This window comes from Moschus berezovskii, chromosome 8 (assembly GCF_049115385.1).
Source record: "Moschus berezovskii isolate FMDL1 chromosome 8, NW_MosBer_1.0, whole genome shotgun sequence".
Lineage (NCBI taxonomy): Eukaryota > Metazoa > Chordata > Mammalia > Artiodactyla > Moschidae > Moschus > Moschus berezovskii.
Genome location: NC_142467.1, coordinates 99,172,030 through 99,186,430, shown reverse-complemented (window position 1 = coordinate 99,186,430; position 14,401 = coordinate 99,172,030). Strand labels below are relative to the sequence as shown.

Genomic DNA, 14,401 nt, shown 5'->3' with positions numbered 1-14,401 from the left:
CTGCCCATCCTGAGAAGGGACCCTGAGACTTCATCACACACACACCAGGAGAGGGGTCATGAGTCTATGCTCCTTTGTCATACTCCAGCAGAGATGCAGCCCAGCCCAGTAAGTTTTGAAGGGGAGACAGTGATTAAAGGAGGGACCACTGGGAGCAGTATTTTCTGTTCAGGAAGAACAAACATGATAGTAGAGACAGAAAGATGAGAGGGCACCAAAATACAAGGTTTTGGATCAGAGCCCTATGAAGTTTAAGTTCTTGGTTCTGATTAGGTTGTGAGAACTCTCATTCAGAGGTCTACTTCTGTCCTCATTGGTTCTGATTCTGGCTGACATTTCTCCAACTATAGCAGCACATGGGTCTCTGTAAAGTTCACATAAGCAGTTTTAATGATCCTGAAAGCAGTGATGAGGATGATAAGGAAGATAACATTAACCATAATATCATGTACTGTTGCTGAGGTCATCCCCAGTGCCAGGCACTGAGTTCTGTGTTTTATGTATGTCGTTTGATTTCATCTGCATAACCCTTCCAAATTATAAGTACAGACACATTACTAATACTTTTTTTAGCTGTGCTGGGTCTTCATTGCTGCATGCAGACTTTCTCTAGTTGCAGAAAGAGAGGGATACTCTAGTTGCTGTGCTCAGGCTTCTCATTGCTGTGGCTTCTCTTGTGGAGCATGGGCTCAAGGAGCATGGACTCAGTAGTTGTGGCAGATGGGCTTACTTCCTCAGGGCATGTAGGATCCTGGAACAGGAATCAAACCCATGTCCCCTGCATTGGCAGGTGGATTCTTAACCACTGAACCATCAGAGAAGCCCTTATTAGCACTTTAAGAAAAGGAAAGGCTCACAGCATTTTCTGTAACTTGTACCAGGTCATGATTTAGAAAGGGTTGAAGCCAGATTTGAAGCCGGTGAATCTGGGCAGATTTCCTTCAGACAAAGGGCACCTGGACAGTGCCCCCTGCAAACCCAGAGTGACATGACTGGGCAGTCCTGGCAGAGACTTCCTACTTACCACACCCTTCCCTTTGGAGTTTTCCAGAGGACACAAAAGCTGCACTTGCCGCATCACTCATAGGAAGGAGGGGTGGGTGAGATCACCGGCAAACTCATTGAGAGAAGGAACCTAGACACTTCAAAGCAGATTTATCTGCTTATCCTGCTCCTGGATTTTAACTTCCTCACCCACATTTATAATCCACCTTCTCAATCACAAAAGGAAATATAAAATCAGAGTCTTGCTCATCTTTACTCAGGAAAATAAAAACATTAATAAATATACCTCAGACTTCTCTCTGATTAGACCTTGGTAACTTGGTCTTCCCTGGTGACTCAGACTGTAAAGAATCTGCCTTCAATGGAGGAGACCTGGGTTCAATCCCTGGGTTGGAAAGATCCCCTAGAGAAGGAAATGGCAACTCATTCCTGTTTCGTTGCCTGGAGAATTCCATGGACAGAGGCTACAGTTGGACATGACTGTGAGACTAACGTTTTCACTTTTTCACCTTTGCTTAAACCTTTCAGAAAGTCTGGAAACAACAAAATTAGTGTGCGGGCCTCAGAGACTGACAACTTGCTTTTGAATCCTGTGTGCTCCCCTTATTCTTAGCATATTATGGGGCAATTTCATAGTATCGCTGAGATGTAGGATTGTCAAATATGTTGATTCCTTATTGCTACAACACCACTGAAATAAGGCTGAACAAATAATGGATGCCTTCTATGCAATAACTATGTGAAATGACTGAGGCTCATTTATTTCTGAATCCCCAGACCCTACACTTTGTTGTTACGGAGGAGGCACCAAGAATTTTTTTAAAAATTAAATATTGAACAAATTCTTCCATTTTTAATAGGAAAAAAAAAGTTAAGCAATATGACTTCCACACCATAGACTTGTTTCTGAAAGGTAGGGTCTGGCTGCTCACTGCTCAAAAGCCAATAAACAGGCCAGGTTGATGGAAGGGAAAATTTGCTTTACTTCAGATGTGGGCAACTGGTGGGTCGTGGCATCTATCAAAAGGCCAACTCCCCCTCCACTGACAGTCAGTGGGGAAGAGTTTTATAGGCTGAGGGAGGAGGCTACATGTGGAAACAGTACAGTCAGCTCTGACAGTCATCTTCAAATTGGTCATTGATGGTCTGACCAGCATCATCTTAGTTGTTTTAGGTACAATTAATCTTCAATTTCAGAGTCGGTTTGTTTTCATTTCTTTGAGGCCAGTTCTTGGAACTGTGGCAGCTTATGTCACGGCTACAGTCTGATCCATGTAGTTAACTTCTCCACCGGTGAGGGTTTCAGTAAGATAGTTCACAGAATAAGGCTCAGAATGTTATCTGTATCCCTTGAGGAGGAACTAAAGGTCCTTGACTATGCTTAATGAACATTATTATTATTTGGTCTCCTTTGACTGTTTTCCTTGCTTTTGCATGTTCTCGTTTCTCTGATTACACTTATTCTTTGACTAAAGTTTTTCCACAGACAAAAGGAAGGCAGAGGATATGGAGGGAAGGACACAGTGTCCTGCTGTGTTTCATCCTTTTCAGAATGTCCCATAGGACCAGAGTCAAGATAAAATAGGTCTCTTTCAACGAGACCTATTATCTTCCATTTAATAGCATCAGCGAGATTCAATGATTGAAAAACTATTGCAGAAATTTTCATAAATATGGAGAAAAAAGAGTGAGAAAAGAAGGACATGGTACATCTGATTGCATGAACTGAGACACATTTTATATTTCATTTCATTCCATGCTCTGATGCTCTGAAACAGGAAAGGCTTTGATCTCTGCCATATAAATCTGAAAACATCATTAAATCTGGTATTACATTTCATTTCTAAACACATTATCTTAATAATGCTTTAAATTCTTTATTAAATGACCAAATATGTATAAGTTCCAAACGTGTCTTGGCTGTGACATATATTGCAGAGGTGGATGTTAGACTCTTTTTTTCCAGGGAGGAACAGAAGCACAGAGAGTTGGAGAGATTTACACACACTTCACATACAGGGGGTGAAAGATCCAGGATTAAAACCTCAATCTAGGTTTTAGGGAAGATCCAGGACTAAAACCATATCAAATGCACCTATTGTCAATCCATTCCACTGTAGCTCATAAGTGTTTTTTTTCTAACCTGCTTTATTGGTCCAAGATGTGAAATGAAGGTAGGAGAACTGATTCATTCTCTTTTGGTTTAGTGAGTCTACCTGTGAATTTTGGGAATGAAGCAGAAATTTACATGAACTCTATCGACACTAACATAGTAGATTATTGAGTTTTCTATGAATAGTCGTGTTTTGCAGTCCAGCGTTGAAATCTAAGGTTGAAAACTTTACATATAAAAGATGAAAATGCTATGTGCACATATTAAGTAATTATCACCAGGTAGTTAGTTCAGAGAAAATGATTTTTGTATTGCAACAAATACAGAAAGTTAACATTAATAAACCTGATTATGCACCAATTGTTAGAAATTGAATAACTAATCACCACTCACATAATATATACAAATTCTCATCATACAATACAAAGAAAGATACAAGAATTTTTGTAGGATTATTTGAGAATGTGTGTATGTGTTAAGTCATTTCAGGCATGTCTCTTTTCAACTCCGTGGACTATAACATGCCAGGCTCCTCTGTCCATGGGATTCTCCAGGCAAGAATACTGAAATGGATTACCATACCTTCTCCAGGTTATTTGAGAATAAACTGATAAATAATAAACTGTCATAAAATAAGATGACAAATATGACATATATAATGTAAATTAAATATTTATTTAATATATAAATTAAATATATAAAATTATATATTATTGCATTTTCAGTTCAGTTCAGTCCAGTTCAGTCGCTCAGTCATGTCCAACTCTTTGCGACCCCATGAATCACAGCACGCCAGGCGTCCCTGTCCATCACCAACTCCCACAGCTCACTCAAACTCATGTCCATCGAGTTGGTGATGCCATCCAGCCATCTCATTATCTGTCGTCCCCTTCTCCTCCTGCCCCCAATCCCTTTTAAATGAATGCAAAATACATATTTTAAATTTGTTAAATTTAAATCAATATATATAAACATAAATTTATGCAATAAAGAAAATATTGTATATCCTTACACGATAATGTGCATCAGGTAAATGTCTGAAGTAGTTTTATGTATTTCACAAGGAGACTTAACCTCAAAGTTGTGGTAAACAAGAGCATCTTAGAGGCAATATGGGTAGTTATTCTGTTAAAGGAAGATTTTAAGAAGCTGGTTGTGGATACATAAATGAAATTGACATTATAGAAATACTGACAAGGAAATAACACTCATCAACTTCATGACACTGGTTTCTTTTGGGGATGTGTATGCAGAGGAATGAGATGGAGCTAAAATTCCAGGAAAAATTAAACTGTATCATTAATATTTTAAATCCTTATCAAGTGTGAGATTGAAGCATATATTAATTAATTTTATATTTTAAAAGTAAGTAGTGGGTATTGATGAGAATAATAATAGGTAATATTCATGGAGCTTTATCTAAGTTGGGCAATATTTTAAGGCAGTATTTATCAAGTCCAGCTTCACATTAAGGTGACCAAAAAACCCACATGTAGAGATACTAAAATTCGTTCTAGATGAAGCTAGGGTAGTTGTGTATTTTAAAATAAGCACATGCAAATCATTAATCAAATGGACACAAAAGTATAAGACTGCAATTCCTTAAGCACTGATATGAAATTGGGGCGGATTCATGTCAATGTATGGCAAAACCAATACAATATTGTACTTAGCCTCCAATTAAAATTTAAAAAATAAATAAAATAAAATACCAATTATTGACAAGGAAAAAAAAAAAGAAAGAAATTCTGTTAGCTAGACTTAGAGGGGGCTTCCCAGGTGACTCAGTGGTAAAGAACCCATATTGCCAGTGCAGGAGACATGAGAGACTTGGGTTCAATCCCTGGGTCAGGAAGATCCCTGGAGGAGGGTATGGCAACCCACTTCAGTCTTCTTGCCTGGAGAATCACTTGGACAGAGGAACCGGGCAGGCTACAGTCCGTAGAGTCACAAAGAGTCAGACATGACTGAAGCAGCTTAGCAGGCACGCACGCACGCAGAGGTCTGCATTCTCACCTGGCTGTAGGAATTTTCCGTATGCTAAGCTCTTCAATGTAAATAAGAGTTTATGATCAGGAAAACGAGACTACCAGGTATATGAAAATGTGCTCAACATTGCTAATATCAGGAAAAACTGGTCAAAATCTACATTAAATATTGCCTCATATCTGTTAGGATGGCTACTATTTTTTTTTTTTTAAAGACAACAAATGTCAGTGAGGATATGGAGGTAAGAAAACCCTTGTACCTGGTTGGCGGTAATAAATATTTGTACAGCTGTTACAGAAAACAAAAAGGAGGTTCCTTTAAAAATTAAAAAAAGGAGCAAACTGAAATAGAACTACATTAGGATCCAGCACCCCACATCACGGTAGATGCCAAAGAAATGAAGTCAGAACCTCGAAGAGATATCTACACTCCCCTGTCATTGCAATGTTATTTAAAATAGTGAAAGTATGGAAACATGTCTGTTGACAGATGAGCAGGTAGAAAAATGTTGTGTGTATATAAAGACAATAGACCATTACTCAGCCATACAAAGAAGGAAATCCTGCCCTTTGTGACAACATGGATGGATCTGGAGAGTATTATGCTTATTAAAATACTGGCAGTCAAATCCACTATGAGTTCACTGAGGTGTAGAAGTTAAGAAAATTAAGCTCTTAGGACCATAGATTAGAATTGCAGTTGTGAGGACTGGTGGTGAGGAAAGTGGGAAATGTTAGTAAAAAGGTACAAACTTTCAGTTATAAAATGAATAAATTCTGGGGATCTAATAAATAGCCTGGTTACTATAGCTAATAATTCTGGTTGTGTTCATGAAATGTGCTAAAAGAGATTTGCTTAACTGTTACTACACACACACACACACAAATAGATAATATGTGCGCTTCCAGATACATTATTTAACTTGACTGTGATAATCATTCTCCGTGTGTATTTGTATTAAATCATCGTTTTGTACTTCTTTTAAAGAATTTCAAGTGGCACAATCCAAATATATGCAGTTTTGTCAATCACTTCAATAAACTAAAAAAAAAAAAAAAAAAACAATGAAGCAGTATTTTTCTGCCAGTACAGAACAGAATCCAAAAAAATGTAAAGTGGTCTCACACATCAGACATTTAATTGAGATGGTATTGAAACAAATAACCTTGTATAAGATAAAAAATTTCAAAAGGGTTTCTTAAATTTTATTAAATTTCATCATCATGTAATCATTGACAATGCTGTGCACAGGAATACCATCTTGGTTTAGTAGTCACCAATGCATTAGAACATGTGCAATTAATGAAACAATATTGATTGAAATTTGACCTACTCCAAAGGTATGACTTATATACTAAATGACTTCTAGAAGATAATCTCTAACATTTGAGTAATCCCTATTACATGAAGGAGGGAAGACAGGAAATCAAAGATGATAAAACTCTGAATATCAAATAAACTGTGTTCTGATTATGAACATTCAGTTTTAATTTAGAATCCAGATGACATAGTCCTGCATTTCATAGATATTTGTAAATATTCTAAATGAATGAAATATCTAAAATTGTATTTGAAGAAAATAAGGTTTATATAAATGACTTAATTTCTTTATATTTTAATTATTATATATTTTCTTAGAAGGGGAAGGGAATCTCTCACTATATGCTATTTTTAAAGAAGTAGGCTGTATTTAACTAAGATCATAAATGTATTAACTCTAATGTTCTTGTTTCCTTTCCTTTTTCATGAAGTTTTATAGTCTAAGAGTTTATAGACAGATGTGTATAACACAGAAATCAAGGACAAAAAATTCTAAGCAAATAGAATTTGTCACAGTGAGAAATATTGCTGAAGGAACAGGGGTGTATAATCTTAGAAATGAGTTGGTTGAATCCAAAATATAGACATAGTGCTACATGAGGGTTTATGTATTTCCTATTTTCCAGTCCTCTTTTCATTTCCCAAAGATATCCAAGCTACATAAAACTGGAAATCTAACCACTGTTTCAAAATTCTACCTCCTGGGCCTCTCAGATGATCCAGAACTTCAGCCTTTCCTCTTTGGAGTCTTCCTGTCCATATACCTGGTCACCGTGCTGGGTAACCAGCTCATCATCCTGGCCATCACCTCTGACCCTCACCTCCACACCCCCATGTACTTCTTCCTCTCCAACCTGTCCTTGGCTGATATTGGTTTCGTCTCCAACACCATCCCTAAGATGACTGTGAACATTCAAACTAATAGCAGTATCACCTTCTATACGGGCTGCCTGACAACAGATCTCTACTTTTATATTTTGGGGTATATGGATAGTACTCTTCTTACTGTGATGGCCTATGACAGGTTTGTGGCCACCTGTCACCCACTGCACTACATGGTTGTCATGAACCCATGCCTCTGTTGCTCCTTAGTTTTGGTGTCTGTTTTGGTTAGCCTTTTGGATTCTCAGGTTCACAATCTGATTGTCTTACAACTTATCTGCTTCAAGGATGTAGAAATTTCTAGTTTCTTCTGTGAGCCTTCTCTGCTCCTCACCCTTGCCTGTTCTGACACACAAAGAGTATAGTCAGGTGTATTATTGATGCCATCTCTGTTTCTCTCCCTACATCAGGAATCTTTTTTTCTTACTATAAAATTATTGTCTCTTTTCTGAGGGTGTCCTCATCAGGTGGGATATATAAAGCCTTCTCCACCAGTGGTTCTAACCTGACAGTTGTTTGCTTATTTTAAGGAACAGGCCTTGGTGAGTATCTCAGTTCAGTTCAATTCAGTCGCTCAGTCATGTCCGACTCTTTGCGACCCCATGAATCACAGCATGCCAGGCCTCCCTGTCCATCACCAACTCCCGGAGTTCACTCAAACTCATGTCCATCGAGTCAGTGATGCCAGCCAGCCATCTCATTCTCTGTCGTCCCCGTCTCCTCCCACCCCCAATCCTTCCTAGCATCAGACTCCTTTCCAGTGAGTCAACTTGACGCATGAAGTGGCCAAAGTATTGGGGTTTCAGCTTTAGCATCAGTCCTTCCAATGAACACCCAGGATTGATCTCCTTTAGAATGGACTGGTTGGATCTCCTTGCAGTCCAAGGGACTCTCAAGAGTCTTCTCCAGCACCACAGTTCAAAAGCATCAATTCTTCGGCAATCAGCTTTCTTCACAGTCCAACTCTCACATCCGTACATGACCACGGGAAAAACCATAGCTTTGACTAGACGGACCTTGGTTGGCAAAGTAATGTCTCTGCTTTTTAATATGCTTTCTAGGTTGGTCATAACTTTCCTTCCAAGGAGTAAGCATCTTTTAATTTCATGGCTGCAATCAGCATCCGCAGTGATTTTGGAGCCCCAAAAAATAAAGTCTGACACTGTTTCCACTGTTTCCCCATCTATTTCCCATGAAGTGATGGGACCAGATGCCATGATCTTCGTTTTCTGAATGTTGAGCTTCAACCCAAATTTTTCACTCACCTCTTTCACTTTCATCAAGAGGCTTTTGAGTTCCTCTTCACTTTCTGCCATAAGGGTGGTGTCATCTGCATATCTGAGGTTATTGATATTTCTCCTGGCAATCTTGATTCCAGCTTGTGCTTCTTCCAGCCCAGTGTTCCTCATGATGTACTCTGCATAGAAATTAAATAAGCAGGGTGACAATATACAACCTTGATGTACTCCTTTTCCTATTTGGAACCAGTCTGTTGTTCTATGTCCAGTTCTAACTGTTTCTTCCTGACCTGCATACAGGTTTCTCAAGAGGCAGGTCAGGTGGTCTGGGATTCCCATCTCTTTCAGAATTTTCCACACTTTATTGTGATCCACACAGTCAAAGGCTTTGGCATAGTCAATAAAGCAGAAATAGATGTTTTTCTGGAACTCTCTTGCTTTCTCCATGATCCAGCGGATGTTGGCAATTTGATCTCTGGTGCCTCTGCCTTTTCTAAAACCTGCTTGAACATCTGGAAGTTCATGTACTGCTGAAGCCTGGCTTGGAGAATTTTGAGCATGACTTTACTAGCGTGTGAGATGAGTGCAATTGTGCGGAAGTTTGAGCATTCTTTGGCATTGCCTTTCTTTGGGATTGGAATGAAGACTGACCTTTTCCAGTCCTGGGGCCACTGCTGAGTTTTCCAAATTTGCTGGCATATTGAGTGCAGCACTTTCACAGCATCATCTTTCAGGATTTGAAATAGCTCAACTGGAATTCCATCACCTCCACTAGCTTTGTTAGTAGTGATGCTCTCTAAGGCCCACTTGACTTCACATTCCAAGATGTCTGGCTCCAGGTGAGTGATCACGCCAACACTGGACAGAGGTTCGTGACATTGTACAGGAGACAGGGACCAAGACCATCCCCACGGAAAAGAAATGCAAAAAAGGAAAATGCCTGTCTGAGGAAGCCTTACAAATAGCTGTGAAAAGAAGAGAAGCGAAAAGCAAAGGAGGAAAGGAAAGATATAAGCATCTGAAGGCAGAGTTCCAAAGAATAGCAAGGAGAGATAAGAAAGCCTTCCTCAGCAATCAATGCAAAGAAATAGAGGAAAACAACAGAATAGGAAAAACAAGAGATCTTTTCAAGAAAATTAGAGATATCAAGGGAACATTTCATGCAAAGATGGGCTCGATAAAGGACAGAAATGGTATGGGCCTAACAGACGCAGAAGATATTAAGAAGAGGTGGCAAGAATACACAGAAGAACTGTACAAAAAAAAAAAAAAAGAGTATCTCAGCTCAGCTATTTAACAATCTCTCAGGAAGGATGCAGTGGCCTCAGAAGTATAAACTGTGGCCACCCCCAGGCTGAATCCCTTCATCTATAGTATAAGGAACAGAGACATCAAAAGGGCCATGAGCAGGTTCCTCAGCAAAACCTTCTCATCTTAAGATCTGGCCACCGATAGAAAATGTAGCAAAACTAAACCTGGAGATCTGAAAATTTTACCTCTCTCATACATCATTTTGCAACTCTTATGACCTACATTCCTTTATTTGTGTTACACCTGAATATTACTTCTCATTTATGGTTTAACATGACAGTAGGGAGTTTTAGGATCCTTTGGGTATCATAATCACTCTTTGCCTAAATATCATTATATCTGCAGAGATTCTATGATGTTTCTTTGGTGGTGAAGCAGCCTCAAAGAATGATTAATTCCCTTTAGACGTGTTGAAAATTTACAAGTTTTCCAAAACTCTTATGTCTTTTCCATAGTAAATTCTATTTCTATTTTTCAAATCTCTGCATGCAGTTATATTTGAGGATGCACGTCACTGTTCCACAACCTTGGCTTTTATATGTTTATAATAGCCAGGACATGGAAGCAACCTAGATGTCCATCTGCAGACGAATGGATAAGAAATCTGTGGTATATATACACAGTGGAGTATTACTCAGCAATTAAAAAGAATACATTTGAACCAGTTCTAATGAGGTAGATGAAACTGGAGGCTATTATACAGAGTGAAGTAAGCCAGAAAGAAAAACACCAATACAGTATACTAACGCATATATATGGAATTTAGAAAGATGATAACAATAACCCTGTATATGAGACAGCAAAAGAGACACAGATGTATAGAACAGTCTTTTGGACTCTGTGGGAGAGGACGAGAGTGGGATAATTTGGGAGAATGGTATTGAAACATGTATATTATCATGTGTGAAACGAATTGCCAGTGCAGGTTTGATGCATGATACAGGATACTCGGGGCTGGTGCACTGGGATGACCCAGAGGGATGGGATGGGGAGGGAGGTGGGAAGGGGGTTCAAGATGGGGAACACATGTACACCCAGGGAAGATTCATGTCAATTATGGCAAAACCAATACAATAATGTAAAGTAATTAGCCTCCAATTAAAATAAATAATTTTTTTTTTTAAATCTAGGAAATTTAAAACTACTGACTCTGGGTCTCACCACTAGACACTCTGGTTTAACTGGACCTGTGTGGCCTGAGTATGAGTATATTTTAAAGCACTCAGATGGTTTTAGTGTTTGGCCAAGGTTGAGAACTACTGATGTAAGTCTGGTTTTTCCTTCAAAAGTGACCTTTATACTTTGGGTCCTAACTGCCCATGCACAAATGCTAAAGATGTGGAAGAGTCACAGGTCAAAGGGAGAAGACAGGAAGACCCTGCTGTAGTAACAAACAATTCTTTTTCCCATTTTTGCAACAATTTTCTTCTCACAGCTTCTATACATCATATGCATGGGTTTTGCTCTGGTTTGGGGTTCTCAGAATCACACTTTACGTTGTATCTTGTGTTCATCTTACATACTTTCAACAGTGGTCTAAAAATGTCTCTATGCCTTAAAAGCTCAGCTGATTCCTTTACACCCTCCAAGCCCTTGGTGGAGTAGCTTCTTCCTTCACTTATGATTGCTATATTACTTCTTTGTGTTTTTTTTTTAACTTTCCGTTCCGTCGCTCAGTTGTGTCCGGCTCTATGCGACCCCGTGGACTGTAGCCTACCAGGCTTCTCCGTCCATGGGATTCTCCAGGCAAGAACACTGGAGTGGGTTACCGTTTCCTTCTCCAGGGGATCTTCCCGACCCAGGGATCGAACCCGGGTCTCCCGCATTAGAGGCAGACGCTTTAACCTCTGAGCCACCAGGGAAGCCCTTTTAACTTTCAGCCCTTCAATAATTATTTAACCAACTCTCTGTGTTAAAGCTTTTCACTAAAATGATTAATTGCATTATTCCTAGCTGACTGCAACTAAGCCATTAAAAAATAATGAAATAATGTCATTTATAGCAATTTAGATAGACCTAGAGATTGTCACGGAGAAGGCAATGGCAAGCCACTCCAGTACTCTTGCCTAGAAAATCCCATGGACGGAGGAGCCTGGCAGGCTGCAGTCCATGGGGTCGCTACAAGTCAGACATGACTTCAGTGACTTCACTTTCACTTTTCACTTTCACACATTGGAGAAGGAAATGGCAACCCACTCCAGTGTTCTTGCCTGGAGAATCCCAGGGACGGGGGAGTCTGGTGGGCTGCCGTCTATGGGGTTGCACAGAGTTGGACACGACTGACGCGACCTAGCAGCAGCACCAGCAGCAGAGATTGTCATACTGGGTGAAGTATGTCAGAGAAGGACAAATATCATATGATATCACTTATATGTGGAATCTATAAAAGGGTACAAGTGAACTTATCTACAAAACAGAAATAGACTTACAGAGGTAGTAAAGAAATGTATGCTTATCAGAGGGTAAGCGGTAGGGAGAGATAAATTGGAAGGTTGGAACTGACATATAAACACAATTATATCCAAATAGATAGCTATTAAGAACTATAACAAATGAAACTCTACTCAATACACTGTAATGAAGTATATAGAAAACAATCTAAAAAAGAATGGATGTATGTATAACTGATGCACTGTGGTGTATACCTGAAACTAACACAACATTGTAAATCAACTATTCCAATAAAAATTTTTGAAAAAAACACTAATTGGTTTTTCTTTTCTTACTGAATTTTAACTGATACTGTAGCACTGGGTATAAGTTTATTGTTATGTACCTGCAATTGGAAGATGCAAAATGTGCCCAGGAAAGACACATGGTTATCAAGGGTATATCAGCTTTGGGTATGCAACTGGAGAATATGTGGTATCATAGTCTAATTGCTATGTGGCTCATGATGCTTGTGGTACATTGAATCACCCAAGTCTTCACAATAAGTTTACCTTGCTTTGCATATCTTTAAGATTGCAAAGAATCTATTATCAGCAAAGGGAGGACTTTTCCTTTTACTAGAAACAGCCTAGTTAGGACTTCACTTATTACCCAGGCTTACTGTCCTCTGTCACAATAATTACATCATAGGCCTCCTATTGAGTTGTGCAAGGCAAGTATCCACCACTTTTTGAGGTGTCACATTTTTTTGTATGGTAATAATCTTGGCTGACTGAATGCTGTGCAGAACTACATTAGTTTACTTTTCATTTTACCGCTTAGGAAAATCACCAACAAACTCTATTGATAAGAAACTTTGATATTAAAGAAAAGAATACACTTGACAAAAGACATTTTCTTATTAGTTTAGGCAAAGAGATATTGCCCAATAAAAGTTATTAAAATCACTAAAATACTATACCTGCATATCCATTAATGCTAACCTAAGTGAAACTGAAACGGTAACCCACTCCAGTATTCTTGCCTGGAGAATTCCATGGACGGAGAAGCCTGGTAGGCTACATGTCCACGGGGTCGCAAAGAGTCGGACACGACTGAGTGACGGAACGGAATGGAACGGAAGTGAAACTGAAAGAATCTTGGAAGGAGCCAAAATAATGCTACTTTATATGTGTGTGTGTATGTGTGTGCACACATGCGCACACATGCGTGCATGTGGTTCTGTGGGTTTAATATCCTGTTTATGTTCTGTTAAACTTATATCACTTGGTTTCTTATTAGATCATACTAAATTCTCATAGAAAATGAATATAAGGCATTTTAACTCCATAAATATTATTATAGAAAGTACACACTTGAATAGTAATCCTAGGTGCTCTACAATATTCATGAAATGATTTTCTGCAATGTTCACAACTGGCAAAATGTCAGAAAATACATCCTGCTTGTATGAGTTTAATATTTTACATTCCACAGAGAAGCAAAATCCTATGTTCCACATCTTTCACTACTTGACTTATTTCAGTTAGCATAATGAACTAACAGAAGCAGAAGAGATTAAGAAGAGGTGGCAATTAAGAAAATTGAAATCGTATCAAGCATTTTTTTCTGACTACAATGCTATGAGACTACATATCAATTACAAGAAAACAACTAAAAAACACAAGCACATGGAGATTTAAAAATATGTTTCTAAATAACCAACAGGTTACTGATGAAACCAAAAGGGAAATAAAAAAAATTTCTAGAAACAAATTACAATGAAAACACGACAACTCAAAACCGATGGGATGCAACAAAAGCAGTTCTAAGAGGGAAATTTATAGCAATACATTCCTACCGCAAGAAACAAGAAAAACATCAACAATACAACCTAACTTTACATAGAACAACTGGAAAAAGAATAACCAAAGAAACAATTAGCCGAAGGAAAGAAATCATAAAGATCCAAGCAGAAATAAATGAAAAAGAAATGAAAGAAACGATAGTAAAGATTAATAAAACTAAAAGCTGGTTCTTTGAGAAGATAAAATTGACAAACCTTTTAGCCAGACTCATCAAGGAAAAAAGAGAGAAGAATCAAATCAACAAAATTAGAAATGAAAAAGGGGAGGTTACAATAGGCAGGGCCTGGGCAGGGAGGAGCCAGCGG

The 14,401-nt window shown here is 38.6% G+C and overlaps 1 pseudogene; it reads left to right on the top strand.

Annotated features, from left to right (window-relative positions):
* Positions 1-7,141: 7,141 nt before the first annotated feature.
* Positions 7,142-9,985, top strand: LOC129558835 (putative gustatory receptor PTE01; annotated as a pseudogene).
* The last annotated feature ends 4,416 nt before the right edge of the window (positions 9,986-14,401 follow it).